This window comes from Cydia pomonella, chromosome 1, assembly GCF_033807575.1.
Source record: "Cydia pomonella isolate Wapato2018A chromosome 1, ilCydPomo1, whole genome shotgun sequence".
In the NCBI taxonomy this organism is placed as follows: domain Eukaryota; kingdom Metazoa; phylum Arthropoda; class Insecta; order Lepidoptera; family Tortricidae; genus Cydia; species Cydia pomonella.
Genome location: NC_084703.1, coordinates 24,636,222 through 24,654,368, shown reverse-complemented (window position 1 = coordinate 24,654,368; position 18,147 = coordinate 24,636,222). Strand labels below are relative to the sequence as shown.

General features: G+C 40.3%; 1 protein-coding gene across 1 annotated transcript in view; it reads right to left on the bottom strand.

The window, feature by feature from the left end:
- Positions 1-18,147, bottom strand: part of LOC133518621 (protocadherin beta-16) — a 104,747-nt gene that overhangs the window by 78,725 nt on the left and 7,875 nt on the right. The window lies entirely within an intron of this gene.

The following is an 18,147-nucleotide window of genomic DNA, read 5'->3' as shown; positions in this document are numbered from 1 at the left end:
CTCTAACGACTCCTCTCTGGACGGCCAATGAAGGCAAGCCAGAGCTGGGAGTCCTTGGGGTCCACTCCGACCGACGAAGACACGCCGTAGACGGAGACCCTGACCGACTCTCGGGAGTACTCGGGTCCGTGGGGTCGTTACTCCCCAACAGCTCGCCACAAGCTGCCCTAATGCCTAATTTTTTTAGGAGAGTAATATTTATGTGTGGGTTGGTTTACGTTTGCAGAACTGCGTCCATGGATGTATTGTAAATTAATTTACATGTGGTGCTACTTTACTGCACTAGTGCGAAAATTAGCATATTATACGTTACTGTGTCGAATATTTAAAGGGCCATATGTACTGTAAAACGTTGTACGATACATGTGCGAATAGGTAATTCGCAACTCGTGTCCAATTAAAACACTCCCTTCGGTCGTGTTTTAATTTATCGCCACTCGTTTCGAATTTCCTATTTTTCGCACTTGTATCGTAATGTAATATTTCAACACACTTGCTCAAAACGGCGTTTTTATGCCACCGATTTTTGGCTCATAATCCTAGATATTAAACACGCGTGCTTATTCAGTATATTATAAACACTCGTGCTTTTTCATTATATTATCCGACTGAGATAAGCAGGTATTTGATTGCTAATAATATCCATAGAAACGGAGCCTTCTTAATTTGGTCGAGTAATAAAATTTTAAAACCAACTATTAGGTTTCAAATGTTAGTTCAAAGAGGTTTTATCACACCACAAATAATTTATAGATTAAATTATCTCGTAAATTACATTAATGAATAAGATGTTAGAAGATGTTTACTTTTTATACTTTTTTATATTTTTGAATTCTATTGTTTTATTGTTAGTTTATGTTCTTTTTTACATTCTGTTTGTGCATTCTTCTTCTTGTGTTCAATGAATAAACTACTATCAATGAACCAGCGCATTTTACCATTAATATTTTGGTCCTTCTAGGATTTAAAAGTGATAGTATACTTAGTGAAACACAAGATGGTGGTTACACGGTCAGTGAAAGCTATGGGTAAGGAGAATGGTAACGAAGGTAAGACCATTGCGGAGAGTGAGGCTGGGCCGTCGACCGTGCCCTCAATCCCTCTTGTCGACTCGACAACCGCACCACTGGCGCCTTCACAATCCCGCCCTGTAAGTACATCGTCACGTTCTTCTTCCACGGTGGTGGCCAAAAGGTTAGCGGCTGAGGCGCAGCACGCGCGTCGCCTTGCCGAGCTAGAGGCGCAACAAATACGCCACCGCCGTGAGCGTGAGGCCGCCGAACGTCAAGCTGCCGAGCTGGACGCACGCCGGCTGGCCGATCTAGAACGGGTGACCGCCGACCTAGAGCTAAAAGCGGAAATCGCCGCCATCGAGGCAGACGCGAGTCGTCATAGCTCTAATAGGAGCAGCCAAAACATCGACCAATGGTTCCGTAAGTCAGAAGCTGCCTTTCATCACGAAAAAACATTAATTAATGATGATTTTTTCAGGGTTATAGAAGCTAAAGCCCCTCGCGCGCATGTCTCATCCCCTGCACGGACAGCGACTGTACGCCGCGACTGTGGTGTCGCATTGTCAGCGGCCCCTTCCGAGGTTCCGAGCGCCCCGAATATGGTGCCGTGATGACAGCGGCCCCTCCCGGGCGTCCTGAATATGGTGCCGCGATGACAGCGGCCCCTCCCGGGCGTCCTGAATATGGTGCCGCAATGATAGCGGCCCCTTTCGAGCGCCACGAGAGCGGACAAGTTCCACAGTTGGTTAAAAGTCTGGGTGTTTTAGTTGAAAGTGTTAATAAAGGCATTGGCCACGCAATAAATCGTGTTCCTTTACCCCGTTTCGATGGCAAATCGTATTTAGATTGGCTCAGTTTGGAAAAAGCCTATGAAAACACACAAGGTTCCTACACAGCTGCGAATAATCTGTCAAGATTGAATACGGCGCTGACGGGTGCGGCGCGCGAGGCAGTCGCCGCGCTGCTGGTGTCTGCGCGCGACCCCGGCGTCGTGCTGCGTGCGCTTGACGCGCGCTTTGGTCGCCCCGAGATCGTGGTGGCGCACGAAGTAGCTGCGGTGCGCGCATTGCCGCGCGTGAGCGCTGAAGGTAAGGATTTAGCCGTGTTTGCCAGTCGAGTTCGCAACTGTGTCGAAATAATACGTTTATTGGGTCATACGGAATATCTGGCCTCGCCTGAACTGTTTCAGGCTTTAATTACCAAAATATCTCCACTGTTCCGAGCTAAATGGCTAGACTACGCCGTTCGTTATGAGGCTGCCGGTCTGTCAAAGCTAGAAAATCTAGCAGATTTTCTCGCTAACGAAGTCGACCTGCAGTCTCGCTTTGGCGTAATCTCTGAGCCGACTACTGCGTCACAAGTGGTAGATAGTAGGCGGGCCAGGGATAATGTGCATGTCGCAGCTGAAAATCAATCTGTAAATTCAAATACAACATCGCGAAATTGAATTCATCGGCGACAGCACCTAAAATTAAATCATGCGTCGTATGTCTACAACCGCATGATTTAATTAAAGGTGACAAATTTGCGTCAATGTCAATCGATGACAGATGGAATTTAATTAAAAAGAAAAGAGTCTGTCACCGATGCCTTAAAGTAGGTTGGCATAGGTTTAATTTCTGTAAGGCGAAAAAAGTTTGTGATGTTGACGGATGTACGTTCCGTCACCACGCCTTATTGCACAACCCAAATTACGAGCGATCAGCAGCCGCGCACGTTGAAGTAGATGACGATGAGCCGGTAGCGGGAACTTCTGGCACTGCACCGCGAGCCCTGGCCGCCCATGCCGCAGCACCTACTGTCACGAGCGACTCTGCTTTGTACGATGTCGATTCAAAGGAGATCCTGACCCATACATCGACATCGGTTGCTGCGGGATCTTCAGCTCAGACGTTGCCTGCTCGCCCATTATTGAAGATCGTAGCTGTAACCGTGTCCGGCCCGTTAGGTTCCGTGAATACGTACGCCATGTTAGACGATGGGGCCACAGGTTCGTTTATTGAGCAAGATATCGCCGCGCAAATAGGTGCCTGTGGACCCCAGAGGCGCATGAGGCTAGACTGTGTCGGCGGGTTAGGAAAAGATACGTCTGTGCAGTATGTCGATTTCCAAATTAAAGGCCGTCGTGGTAAAGATACGCACGTGATTAGCAAAGCGCGGGCGATGAAGGGTTTAGGTCTCGCTACTCAAACTCCCGATAGGTCGAGCGTACTTAAATTTTCTCACCTTTCAGATATCGCGGACGAGTTTTGTTACGGCGACGTACAGCCGACGATTATAATCGGTCTCGACAATTGGCACCTCACTATTCCTAGGGCTGTACGCGAGGGTACTAGGGCAGAACCGGTCGCGATTAATACCGCGTTAGGTTGGGTTCTATTCGCTTTTGGTTGCAGTAAAACCGCTCCCGCCGAAACTGTCAACCACGCAATAGTTAGCGAGCCCGCGGTCGCGGATATCAGTGATCGTGCAGTTTTAGAGCAGTTAATTCGCGAGCAATATAGTTTAGACTCAATTGGCATTTCAAAACGCGAAGCGCGCAGCGCTGATGATGATCGCGCTATCAAAATTCTTGACCGTACTGCGCGTCGCCTGCCTAACGGACATTTTGAGGTCGGTTTACTTTGGAAGTCGGACAATTTAACAGTGCCCGATAGTCGCAAGCTTGCCTTATCTAGGTTTTTTAGCCTTGAGAAAAAGATGGCCCGTGATTTTCAGTATGCAGAGCGTTACCGTGAAAACATACACGACATGTTTCGGAAAGGTTATGCTGAATTGTGCACGGAAGAGCCTAGCGCCAATTCGCCAGTTTGGGTTTTACCACATTTCGGCGTAACCAATCCAAACAAACCAAATAAATTAAGAGTTGTACACGATGCTGCTGCTAAAAGTCACGGTGTTTCTCTAAATTCATTTTTGTTAACCGGTCCAGATTTGTTGCAGCCCCTGCTCGGAATCTTATTTCGGTTTAGGGAGGGAAAAATTGCCCTGACTGGTGATATTCGCGAGATGTTTCCTCAAGTGAAGATCCGAGCAGAGGATCGCGACGCTCAGAGGTTTTTGTGGCGCGACTCGCCCAAAGACCTTATCATGACATACCGTATGTCTTCTATGATTTTCGGTGCCGCTTCCAGCCCTTTCACTGCCATTTATATAAAGAACAAAAACGCAGTGGAATGGCAGGAGCGCTTTCCAGACGCGGCTCGAGCCATCATGGTTGATCATTATATGGATGACTGTATAGTGAGCTTAAATTCTGTTGATGAGGCCGCAAAACTAGCTGCTGAGATCACCAACATCCATAAACATGCTGGCTTCGAAATGCGTGGTTGGATGTCAAACAATCCCTCTGCGCTGCGTCTGCTGCCAAAAGAGAGCTTGGGTGAAGTCCCTGTAGTTAGCAATGAAGTAGATGTTGATCTTGGTAGACTCACTGCGCCTGTCCGAACACTCGGACTTATTTGGCAACCCGTTTCCGATACGATTGGTTTTAATATTGGAATAAAGGGAGAACATACGTTGCCAAATAAACTCACTAAGCGTGAAGTTTTGGCTCATGTGATGCGGGTTTTCGACCCACTCGGTATCCTGGCGCCAGTAGTAATTACGGGTCGCATCATGTTTCAAAATGCGTGGCGTAAGGGTATCGATTGGGACGAGGAGTTGTCGCAAAGTGACAGTGCGGCATGGAGACTCTGGTTTGAGGATTTATTTGCAATTTCAGGTTTACAGATCCCACGCTGCTACTGCCTTAGCGAATTAAAGATTGATAAGTGCGAGCTTCATTTGTTTTGTGACGCAAGTGAGTCAGCTTTCGCTGCGGTTGCATATTGGCGGTTCGTTTTAGAAAATGGTGATGTGAAGCTGGCGCTTATATGTAGCAAAGTTCGAGTAGCTCCTTTGAAACAAATTTCCATAAATCGCTTAGAGCTCCAAGGAGCGTTGATCGCAGCCCGTCTCGCTTCTACGATTTGCGAAGCACACCGATTGAAGCCAGTAAATCGCGTATTCTGGTGTGATTCCATGACTGTTTTGGGTTGGCTTCGAAGCGAGGCGCGCTTGTTTAAGCCATTTGTTTCACACAGAGTAGCAGAGATTATGGAGATAACTGAAGTAAAAGAATGGCGATGGGTGCCAAGTCAACTGAATGTTGCGGATGATGCTACCCGCATCAAGCGAGTGACGTTATCCCCAGAATCACGTTGGATATCGGGTCCTGAATTTTTGCTGTCTTCAAAGTGGCCCAGTGAGCCTAGTTCACCTGAATATCCAGGTATGGAAGAAGAGAGCAAACAGGCAGCGCGTCCCGATTTAGTTCATCTCATTAGTGACGTTAAAAGGCACGAGCCAATCTCATCCGATCCTAAGCGGTTTAGTTCTTGGGTGAGGCTGGTACGCGCAACAGCCATAGCTCATAAGTATTTGACATTACTTAGAATTTATTGCCTAACTAGAAGGGGTCTATGTGTAGACAATTTAGTCCGCTTGGAGGGGGGCTTGTGTAGTTTTGTGTTTCAGCCGTTCAACCAGTGGCAACAGTTCACCGCCCCGCGCTCTATGCGCGACTCTGCCGCGGGCCTGTCCGCCACAGATCTGCATCTAGCCGAGCTCCATATTCTACGCCAGTCCCAGCTAACCACATTTCCTGACGAGATGGCCAGTCTAGATAGCCATCCAGCCCAGCTTCTGCCACGTACCAGCCGCTTATCAAAGCTATCGGTGACAATAAGAGACGACGGACTTATGCGTTTGTCTGGCCGTATAGGGGCTGCGTCGCATGTTCGGGACGAAATGAAAAACCCCATTGTGCTTGATGGGAAAGATCCCGCTGTGCGCCTGCTTGTCGAGCACTACCATCGCAAGGCTGCCCACGGCAACACAGAGACTGTTGTGAATGAACTGCGACAACATTATCACCTTTTGCCACTAAGAAGTACCGTCCGCAACATTACCTACAACTGCTTATTTTGCCGAATACGCCGGGCCAAACAGTTTCAACCCGTGACGGGAGACTTACCAGAAGCTCGCCTTGGTCACCACAAACGGCCGTTTACATTCACAGGGCTAGATTACTTCGGTCCAGTACAAGTTTCCGTTGGCCGAAGACGCGAAAAGAGATACGTCGCCCTCTACACCTGCCTGGTAGTACGTGCAGTCCATTTGGAAATTGTAGACAGTCTATCAACCGACTCTGCGATTATGAGCCTCCGCCGATTCATCGCTCGAAGAGGAACCCCATCAGAGCTGTGGTCAGATAATGGAACTGCATTCGTGGGTGCTAGCCGAGAGCTTCGACGCTTATACGACGACGCTACATCCCAGTTCGCTGCTGCACAAAGGATCAACTGGCGATTCATCCCTCCGGCGGCGCCGTTTATGGGTGGCTCTTGGGAGAGGCTCGTGAAGAGTGTGAAGACTGCACTCAAAGTTACTCTCACAGAACGAGCTCCAACTGACGAGGTGCTACGTACACTTTTGGCTGAGGCGGAAGCCTTGGTGAATTCCCGGCCGCTTACTCACGTTTCTGTGGACCCTCAGAGTGAAGAGTCACTGACGCCTATGCATTTCCTGCTGGGTTCTTCTTCGGGACGTCCAATACCAGTGACATCGTCAGAAACGGACCTTCTGTCACGAACTAGCTGGCGTAAGGCCGTGAGATTGTCAGAGCATTTTTGGCGCCGCTGGTTGAAAGAGTACCTACCAACACTAATACCCAGACGTGGTCGAGGTGAGGTTCCCCAGATTGCAGTCGGTGACTTGGTGCTCATTGCGGACGGCAATACTTCTAGAGGTTCCTGGCCCCGTGGACGCATCACAGCTGTTTTCCCTGGCCCTGATGGTATCACACGAGTTGCGGACGTGCACACCCTGGGAGGCATTTTGCGGCGGCCCCTGCGGAAGCTGGTGAAGCTGCCCCTTTAATAAAAAAGGGGGGAAATGTGGGCGACGCACCTTTTTAGAAGATGTTTACTTTTTATACTTTTTTATATTTTTGAATTCTATTGTTTTATTGTTAGTTTATGTTCTTTTTTACATTCTGTTTGTGCATTCTTCTTCTTGTGTTCAATGAATAAACTACTATCAATGAACCAGCGCATTTTACCATTAATAAACATAATATTTTACCGATTTGACCTCCATCCGTCGAATAGAAATACGAAAAATTAGCTTTTTTACATTTTTTAAATTGGCTGTTTGTCGAATTCGTTCGCGCCTTTGCCTTGCGCGCGCATTGGAATCCTTCGTAAAAAAAATAACGCGCTAGCCATTTTCCGTATTTGTCAGTAGTATTAGTATTTAGTAGTAGTATTTCAGTTATGCATGTTTTTAGTTTATATATTGACGAAAATGTCATTTTCAAGCATTGAAAATGTAGAACACATAAAATTGACGCTGTCACTAATACTCGTACTAATAGAGGCAAGAGTCGATTACGAAAACCGTTTACCATCAAAATCGGGTGAAAAATAATTGGAGGCATATGAAACTTTTATTCAATGGAAAATCAGCAAAAACGCCCAGTCTTTCTCGGAAAACGTGTTGGTAGCTTACTTCAATGAACTGGCGAATAAGTGCCTACAAGCCCAGCACGCTTTGGTGCAATTATTCGATGTTAAAACTGTGAGTCACCATTTTGAAAAACTTTTAAAGTTTTGACAAAAAAAAAACTAATTTATAAGTTTTGTTTTTTTCCTCGCAAGTGTGTTGAAAAACGTCGTATGAAACGCGTATGCATTGGTCATTACACACATCGGCTTTCTTATTGCGCGTTCGCTCTTACAGCTCGCGCGCACAATATCGCCTCGTGTGTAATGACCAACTTAGCACACTTGTATCATAATGTACTAATGGGTTTCACCACAGAACTATATGAACAAGAACGTCTGTCAAACTTCAAAAGCGCGAGAAATAATTAAATGCAAGTGTGTGCGTAAATTGTCTATGAGAGATCAAAAATAGTGATGTCATGTACAACATTTATAATATATCGGAGTTTGACTGCTTTATCGACTACTTTTCAAATGTTGGTTGAATTTTTTTTTTTTAATGTGATACGAGTATTATTACAATTATAAGACCCTATTAGCGCTTAAGCTAAATACTATCCTAAATTTAGAAACCTTAATTTTGAACATGTGAGTGCCTCAGATATATTAAAGGCGTTTAAATCAATTAATGTAAAAAAAAACTAGTGACCTTTATGGGAGTCTCCGTTCATACAAATACTCTCAAATCCTTAATAGAAGTTGTAGCGCCAGACCTGGTAATTAGTTATATTTAATAACAGTGTTGACTGCGGTGAGCTTCCTGATCTAATGAAATATAGTAAAGTCACTCCTTTATTTAAATCAGGTAGCACATCCAACCCCTGCACTAACTTTAGACCGATATCAGTGTTACCAACAATCAGCAAAATTTTTGAAAAATTAGTTTTGAGTCAGTTATTGAAACATTTTAACATTAATAATCTAATGCATAACAAACAATTTGGTTTTACACGGGGTCGCTCAACAACCGACGCTGTTGTTGAGCTAATTAAACAGATCTTCGATGCCTGGGAGGAGTCACAAGATGCTTTAGGTATCTTCTGTGATTTATCTAAGGCCTTCGATTGCGTCTGTCATGAAACATTGATCAGGAAACTGCACTATTATGGAGTAAGAGGCTCGGCACTGAATTTAATAAAGTCTTACTTACACGGTAGAATACAAAGGGTTGATGTGAGTGGACAGCGATCACCGGGGTCATTGGTCTCTATGGGTGTACCGCAGGGATCAATATTGGGGCCGTTCCTGTTCCTTATCTACATTAATGACCTGCCTTACCTGGTAAATACCCACCATGATATAGTATTGTTTGCAGACGATACCTCAATTATTTTCAAAGTCAAACGACAGCAACAAGCTTGCAGTGATGTAAACAATGCTATTTCTAAAATAGTAAATTGGTTTAATGTTAATAATTTATTGTTAAATGAGAAAAAGACTAAGTGCATTAAGTTTGTTAGAAGTTACATAAGGAATGAGCAAACAAGTGTCATTGTCAATGATGAGGAATTGGAACTAGTAGATAGTACAGTTTTTTTTGGTATAACTTTAGATTCTAAACTACAATGGGGTCCCCATATTGCTATTCTCTCGAATAGACTGAGTTCTGCAGCTTTTGCAGTGAGCAAGATCCGTCAGTTAACAGACGTGAAAACAGCTCGATTAGTTTACTTTAGTTACTTCCATAGCATTATGTCATATGGTATTTTACTATGGGGCAGTGCTTCAGAGATAAATACCATTTTTGTTCTGCAGAATTGGGCTATTCGTGCAAAATATAAAATGTACCATAGAGACACACTTAGAGATAAGTTTAAGGACATTAACATAATGACAGTGCACTGTCAATATATTTATGAGCATATTCTGTATGTACATAAAAACATTGCCAGTTTTAAGAAAAACTGTGTAATACATAATATTAATACTAGAAATAAGCATTAGCTCGCAGTGCCCTTCACTAGGCTCCATAAAATTAAAAAATCATTCATGGGTAATTGTGTAAGATTTTACAATAATCTTCCTAATATTATAACTGAATTGTCTGTTGGTAAATTTAAAAATAATGTAAAACGTAAGCTTATTTCTAAAGCCTATTATAGCTTACAAGACTACATGAATGATGAAACACCGTGGGATTAAGTGTGATTGTAAAGAATGAATTATTTATTGTTAAGTATGTTAATAATGATGAAATTGATAATTCAATGTATATATATACAGTATTTTTTGACATTTAGATTTTATTCTAGAAAGTTTCTAGACTAGTATTTTTATACAATTTTGATGTTTGACGATCCTTTTGTGAAATTCTTATTATTAAGTTAACCATATCTATAATAATTCAATGTTTTTTTAGAACAATAATAACTGCATCAATAAATTGCTCTGATATTAAGATTAAGATGATATTTGTAAAATTTTACGATTTAAAAGTGCTTGTTGCTAGGCCTATTTGAATAAAGAATATTTTGACTTTGACTTTGACTAAAAAAATGTTTCTAGTTAGTGCAGTCAGACTCTTACTAAACGCGGTTACTATATACTTTTACTATATAGGATTCTGACACATCCACATCTAACTTAGTTCATAATACTATTTCCTAAATCTAATACCGCGTTTAGTAACTGCACTAACCAAAAGCCATTATTTTTTGGATCCTAGTTAGGATGCCAGATAGGACGGCAGAATTAAGTAAGGTGTGTCGAGTAGTGTCGACTTGGACAGTAAGACGCTTTACACACCTTACTTAATTCAGTCTTCCTAACTAGCATCCTATCTAGTTTCCTAACTAAGACACAGAAAAGTTTACCAGTCACACTATACTGAATTGTTAACTGAATCTTCATTACTTAATCTTTATTTTTTGTCCTAATAAATCTTCTTCTTCTTCTTCCTCGCGATGTCCCGGCATTTTGCCACGGCTCATGGAAGCCTGGGGTCCGCTTGACAACTGATCCCAAGATTTGGCATAGGCACTAGTTTTTACGAAAGCGACTGCCATCTGACCTTCCAACCCAGAGGGTAAACTAGGCCCTGTTGGGATTAGTCCTCTGTCCTAATAAATATAAGTATGTAATTCTAAAAAGTTTATTATTAGATATACTATTTTAACGGTTATGGTTCACCAAATCCCATCCGTTCGCGTAAAATGAAGATTATATATATCATACATATTATATCTATGATACCAAACTGATAAAACATAACCAAACTGATGAAAATAACCAAGTTTGGCATTACATTTTTCAACTGAAAGGAAAAATAAAAATTCTCGCCATGAAAGAAAATGGTACAGTGTGCAACGAGGGGGATAAGTGAAACTTTGGACATGAGTTGGTGGTTATTCCCGACAGCCGCAGACTGGAAGGAATTAAAGACCCGAGTTTGCAATATTCTTACCCCCGGAGTTACACACAATGCCTGCACCTAACAGACGTCTCTTTTTGACCCGTTGATGGTATGGTTGACTAGTAGAAAATGCCTTAAGGCATTAAGCCCACCATTTGTAGGTACTTAATATTTTATGTGCAATAAAGTATAAATAAATAATGTTTTTCATCACACTTACTTTAGAAAAAACTAAATTTTAAGCGAAATAATTCTTAAATACGGTGACATATATGAAACATTCGTCCGGCATTCGGAAATTTCTTGACAAGTTAGGCATCGAAAGCATAGATTCGGCATTCAGCCACGGTTGAAATTTATGTAAAAATATTTAAAAAGGCTGTTTAATTAATCAAATTAAATAATTATATATTGATTTATTTAAAAATTTTTAAACATAAACGAAATAATAAATTATAAACGTCTGTATTTTAAAAGCAAAACTCATTTATGCTCAAGGAGCAAACCAAGGTTTGCATGAATAAGTCACAGAATTAAAAAAAAAACATAAGCCATAATTCCCACGGGAACAATGGCTGTGTAATGCTTAATATAATTATAAAAAAAACTACCATACATTTGTTATAATGCAAGATGATATAATATTATATGTGGTAACATGTTTTGTCATATATAAATTAATTATAACGTAAAGTTTTACATATTTTTTATAACAAGTAGTACGCAGGCCATATAACTAAGTACAGATTATCATGCCATCTAACTCAACCTAACCTATTCTGTCAAGGTTTTTGATTCTACGGGGGGTCGAAGTTCTAACCTAACCTAACCCTCCTTTTGCTAGGTAGTTGGGTCCAAATTCATTTTGTTGTTTTGTTTCAGAATACTCTGTCTCGCTTGTATCTATGTTTTCTATCAAATAAATAAAAAAGTTGAGTCCTATATGTATGTCTTTCTAGCTATAGATTATATTTTACATAAAAAATTATAATAACTAAATTTCATCTAATACAAAAAGCTGCATTCCGTCACCTTTTTTGTGGACAAAAAACAAGACAACGAAAAGAATTTTGACCCAGTTATTCCTTTGTGCGGAGTCGCAGTTCCAACCTAACCTAACCCATTTATGTCATGCACTCATTATACCACACAAATAATTAAGTGATGTCACTTGTTAGAACAAATAATATACTTACTTTAGAGTATGTAATAATTTTGGCAAAGTATACCTTATGACCATTATACCAATAATAAATTTTTATTTGCCGTTAATTAGGTATTAAGGTAGTATGCCAATTATTACGTTATTCAAAATAACGATATATCAAACTATAATATATGAAAAGTAATTATTAGAAATGTAGTGCACCCGGAAACAATATAGGCCATTGTCCCTTTGTCCTTCAGTACACCTGCATGAAATAAGTTCTTTTTTTAGCAAGTGTAATGAAAATAATATACTTGGCTCTCTAATTCTATTGGGGTGTAAATCGTATGCCATGCAATATTTTGGGAAATGAAAGTTATGCCTAACGATACATTTGGCTAAATAATATTTGGTGAAATGAAACTTGACCAAGTCATTTTTTGCAAAACAATAACTTGCCAAAAAAGGGTTTTTACCTCAGCAGCTCGAACTAGCCTACTTTCGTCACTTCAGGGAGTGAGACAAAGTAGCTTTTTAATTTAGTGAAGGCCATGAATATAGGAATATTTCTAGAAGCTTTCATCATAATGATGATGCCTTTCATTCATGAATGTAAATAAATGTGTTTAACATTACTTGATGTTGATTTTTTTTAACCTTTAATATGTTCTCACTACTGAGGTGAAAAGTTGTGTGTCACCCGAGAGCAAAGTTATTTTACATCTCGTGTTTTTGAGTCCCACGCTACGCTCAAGATTCTAACGTAGAATCACTCGCTTAGCTCGTGATTCAATTATATAATCTTTCGCTTACTCGGGACTCAAAATCAACACTCGCAAGAAAAACCAACTTTCCTCTCTTGTTGCACAAATAACTATCGCTAACTGTAAAATTGGGAATAGTTGTTTTGCCAAACATTTTTTGGGATATGATAATTTGGGTGTGATACTTTGGGAAAAGTTGTTTGGCCATTCTTAAACTACTAGTTCAAATTAAATTATTTTTTAATATATTATGTTTATACAATGCCTACTTGGTTACTGGCTTCTAGCTGTATCCACAACGAAGTTGGCCTAAAAATGAAATGCAACAAAATGGCCTCAACTGCCTCGAGAAAGGGATGGTACGGTCGTGCCGCTGTTTTCTTCGACTTGGTTGTGGCGGCAAATGATTATTGTAGTAAAGCTCAAGGTCTTTGTAGTATGGTCCTTTTGTAATGTAATGCCTAGATTTTTAGAGATACATTGTTAGAACGTTAAATTGAGAGACAAAAGCAGTTCCTCATTCGCTTCCATTACGCATGATGTATTGGCCCGTGCCTAACTGGGTCTCCCCGTTGGCTCGTCATGGTGCGCCGACTTTTTATACGCTATGGGACCGCGGCCACGACCATCGCACTAAACGCACCACCTACTATAAAGTCAACTTTGTAACACATGAAAGAGGGTGTTCCTTCCATAGTACTTAAGTAACTTTGGAGGTATTGCCTGGAAGGTTGCACACTTTCCTGCCCTTAGGAGTTGTTCGAGTAATACGAGTAGTACCTACTTACTTAAGCTTTGTTTAGTACTTTTAATATGAATCACACACAGATGTTAAAGAAGCCCTACAGAACTTATCGTTATCGTATCTCATTCTTCGAATCCCTACAGAACTTATCGTTATCGTATCTCATTCTTCGAATCGGGTCGATAGTGTCTTCCTAAGAAGTTTCAAGTTCCTTGCAAAAATGTCTGTACCCGGTACAAATTTTTAAGTCCCTATTCACCACCTTAAAGGGATGGATTTTCATAAACGCTGAAATGATTTTTCTTGTGTTTAATAAACAAGTCTTTTACAAAGGTTTATATCTCTAGCTTAAAATAAAATTTGTTCCCAATACAAACTTTCATCCTCTTTTTAACCCCCTTAGGGGAGGAATATCCAAAAACACTGATATAATTTTTATTATAAATTAATATTAATACCTTTTCATACAATTTCAAATTCCTAACTTTAAAAAAATCTTGATTCCCATACAAACTTTCGTCCCCTTTTAACTCTCTTAGAATTATAAAAAATATGAAATTACTTTTAGTTTAATATAATATATTTTTTCGAAGTGTCAAGTTCCTAGTTTAAAATAAAACATGAACTCTATACAAACATCCAAGCCCTTTTTTAACCCCCTTAGGGGTAGAATTTTTCAGAATCGCTTCAACAAAATCACTTGTAAATTTTAGAAATGCAACCTAGCGGGCGAATTTTAACATTCTAGCGTAAGTATGTAATGTTGGCTCTGCGTTGATGAATCAATCAGTCAGTCAGTAGATTTGATTTGGTTTGCCTTGGCAGTAAAAGTGTTCAATGTGTGAAAATAATTAGTGCGTAGGACGTACTTTTACTTAAATTGGAAATATTTCTTCAGCCTAGGAAAAACACTTACTTAAAATGTTTGCTGGGCTTGTAGGGAAAAACCATTTTTTATCTTTTTTATTTTAACCCTTTGTGGACATGATTGATTTATATATTCCTGGCATATTGCAGCTTTCTGGCACTAAAGCGCTTCACAAATCTTTATTGAATGCTTATTCAGATTCCTAGAGATAAGTAGGTAGAGTCGCTTAGGACGAAATTGTGACTTCGTGGCAAGCCGATTACCACACACACACACACGTACAGTCAGCATCAAAAGTAGCGGATCAAATAACGCCTCATTTTGTAACAGCTTAACAAAAAGTGATGTCTTTAATATAGAACACCTAAGACTGTAAAAGATATATTTTTGAACGCGAATTTTAGAAAATTATCTACATTTGGAAAAGTTATACGGAATATCAGATACTTTTGGCGCGTTGTTTCATCCGTTACTTTTGATGCTGACTGTACACGTACCCACTTATCTATTTTGAGCCATTCACCGCTCAACACTCTCAGCAGGCCTCGAGTTGTGAATGTGTTCGTGTCGCGTGTATATCGACACGAGGAAAGCGGTTATGAAATGACTGTTTTAACCCCCGACGCAAAAAGTAAGGTTCATGTTTGAAACCAATGTCTGTCTGTCTGTGGCATCGTAGCTTTCCAACGGATGGACCGATTTCGATGCCTTTTTTACGTGAAAGCGAGTTTTCTTGCGTTAGTTCCTTTTAGCTATGTTTCATAGAAATTGATCCAACAGTTTGAAGAGTATTATCAGGTCTTTTCCAAAACAATGTACCTAAGGCATTTTTGACTCAAAATGGATTTTGTTGGCATATTATAGCGTAGGGTAGGGGTTTTAATTTTTTTGTTCAGCGAGCTGGATCACTACCCCATGCTCTGCCCCATCTGAGCTACCAAATTACTACCGGGACCGCGATTTTTCCACGATTACGGCCGGATTTAATACAGAAAAATGAAATTATCAGGATTTAATACGGAATAGAGCCAATGTGATGCTATAAATGAATTCGGCATCCCAAATTTACACAAAAACATTACCTAACTTGACCGAGTAGCTTAAATGATGTAGATATGAAGATAAAGTTGAGAGCCCCCCTAAAATGTACATCGTAAATCTTGGGGTCCCCAGCAAGTTTGGTTCCTAATACAAACGTAGTTAGCTCCCATTTTAAAAGGACTTGCTTGGTTTGCCTGAAACTTTGTGCTTACAATAGGATAAGGTATATCTAGTCGTGTAATTAGTTTATGTAGCTTCAAACACCATAGTTAAACAAATACAGTGAAGTTGAGTTTATCCTATAAAACTTGTTTTTGCTCTCTATTTCGTTTGTTTCATAAATTGGAGCTATATAAATTAATTACACTACACCTCATGTTATTGTACGTGCAAAGTTTCATTACAATTCAACACATAGTTAATGAGAATGATTTGTCTATGGGAAGGTGAAATTCGGTCGAACTTGCCGAAAACTTTTTAATGAATCGTTATCGTTAGCTAACCAACCATGCCGTAGTGCAACTAGATATGGGTAGTGAGTAAATATTCACGACTAAATACTCAGTATTTACTCAATTTAGCAGTATTTACTCGTTTATACCCAAATTGGTAAATATATTATTATTGGTAAATTATGGAATAAGTTTGTTAGAGGGGCACTGGTTTACCATTGAATTGCCGACAGATATTTAATCGAATTATTGCTTAAAAGACAACGTTTCAAGTATTTTAAGCTATTGCATAGCTTCTATCGCGGGCCTTGAGCGCGGGGACCGAATCCAGAAATTCCGTAACGAAAAAACCTCACGCTCCCCACTTCGTCTAACGTCGTTTCAGTTCGGCAGTCTTCGACACGGCGTTGTGTGCGTGCGATTAGACGTATTGTACTACTCAGAGACTTGTCATACGCTTCGCTTGACAGACAGATGAAGTGTGCGAAAGGGAAGCCATCACGTATATGAACAAGCCACGAGTGTGAAAGAGGCAGACTACATATGAGAAAACGTAACCATTTTTTGAATTCGAAGGCGGCCGAGGCGGCCAAAATCATATTGCCGTATTTTTTAACGTTAAAAATATACGAGAATCAAAATCAAAAATAAATATTAAGTAAGTAATTTAGTGAAGATGGTGTCATGTTGTGTGCCGGATTGTTGTGTTTCAGGGCCAAAAAACCCAGGGAAATACTCATTTCACAGGTAATTATGATAATCGTAGCGAAATTTTCGTAACGATATTATATCAAATTAACAGCATAAAAAGTGTAAAAAGCCAATTTATACAGTTCATTATAAGTTTTTCTTCAATTGTGTGTTAATATTTCATGATATTAGTCAATAATTTAGAATATTTTGTGTAAAAACCTAAACTGTTACTTTACGCTAGGGCTTGACAAAATGTTCATATGACTGTATCGATAACTTGTCGGTATATTAGTAGGTATGGAATTAGTTGTTCACAAGACATCATTAAGATATTAACCTTTATAACCGACGTAAAATAATAACGATTGTTATAATACCTTTTTTGAAGATGCACATGTTCAGCGATAAATTTAAACTTCACTTTCCAACACATTACTTACATTTTAACCACTTTTCCACGGCTTTGCCGCTAACACAAGACAGCGTATACACACCCAACCCAACTTGTCAGGCGGAAAAGGCGCGAATTTCAAATTTTCTTTGGTAAGTCAACTATTTGCGCCTACTGTTAACACTTAGCATGTGTTTGTGTTAACGACATTGCACATGTTACACCACTCACACCCGCATACGACAGAAACCTGCTTTATCAACGCGAGTCACCTGCTTTACCGACAGCGCCGGGTTCCATAATGCTTGATCGGACTACGTTAGTAATTTAGTCAAGTAAAAACGAAAAAACGTAAAAAGAGCGTACCTGGGTCGCCTAGCAGGACGTCCTATCGGACGCCCTAGGTATCGCTGGAGCGACATGGTGGAGGCGGATCTGCGCGAGCTTCGAGTCGACAATTGGCGAGAGGTCGCACAGGACCGAGAAAAGTGGCGCTGTCTTGTGTCGGAGGCCAAGTCTCATTTTGGGTCGCTGAGCCAACGGAGTAAGTAGTAAGTAAGTAAACGTCCCAGAACACCAAACCAGGTGAGAAAAATAAAAAATCGCAATGAGTGGCGATACGATTTTAAGTCGACACGAGTTTCGAATTAACTATTCGCAAATGTATTACAATACATATGGCCCTTAAAATGTTCGATATAGTTACGTAATGTGCTAATTATCGCACTAGTGCGGTAAAGTAGCTCCATATGTACTGTAAAATAAGTAACAATATATATTTGACCATTGTGACACATGTGTACCTATATATTTGACCATTTTGATGCTGACTGAAACGACTGTAACTGTAGCCTCGGTTATCACTATCAGTATTGTTATTTACTATGCGTCCGCTGTAAAAGAAAATTAAAGGTACTAAAGGCGCTAATAAGGTCTAATAGTAGTAATAATACTCATACCTATTACATTTTTTATAAAAACAAACACATTTGAAAAAGTAGTCGATAAAGCAGTTAAACATCGATAGATTATTAATATGTTGTAACATGACATCACTATTTTTGTTCGCACATAGACAATTTACGCACACACTTGCATTTCATTTTTGGTCACACTTTTGAAGTTTGACAGTC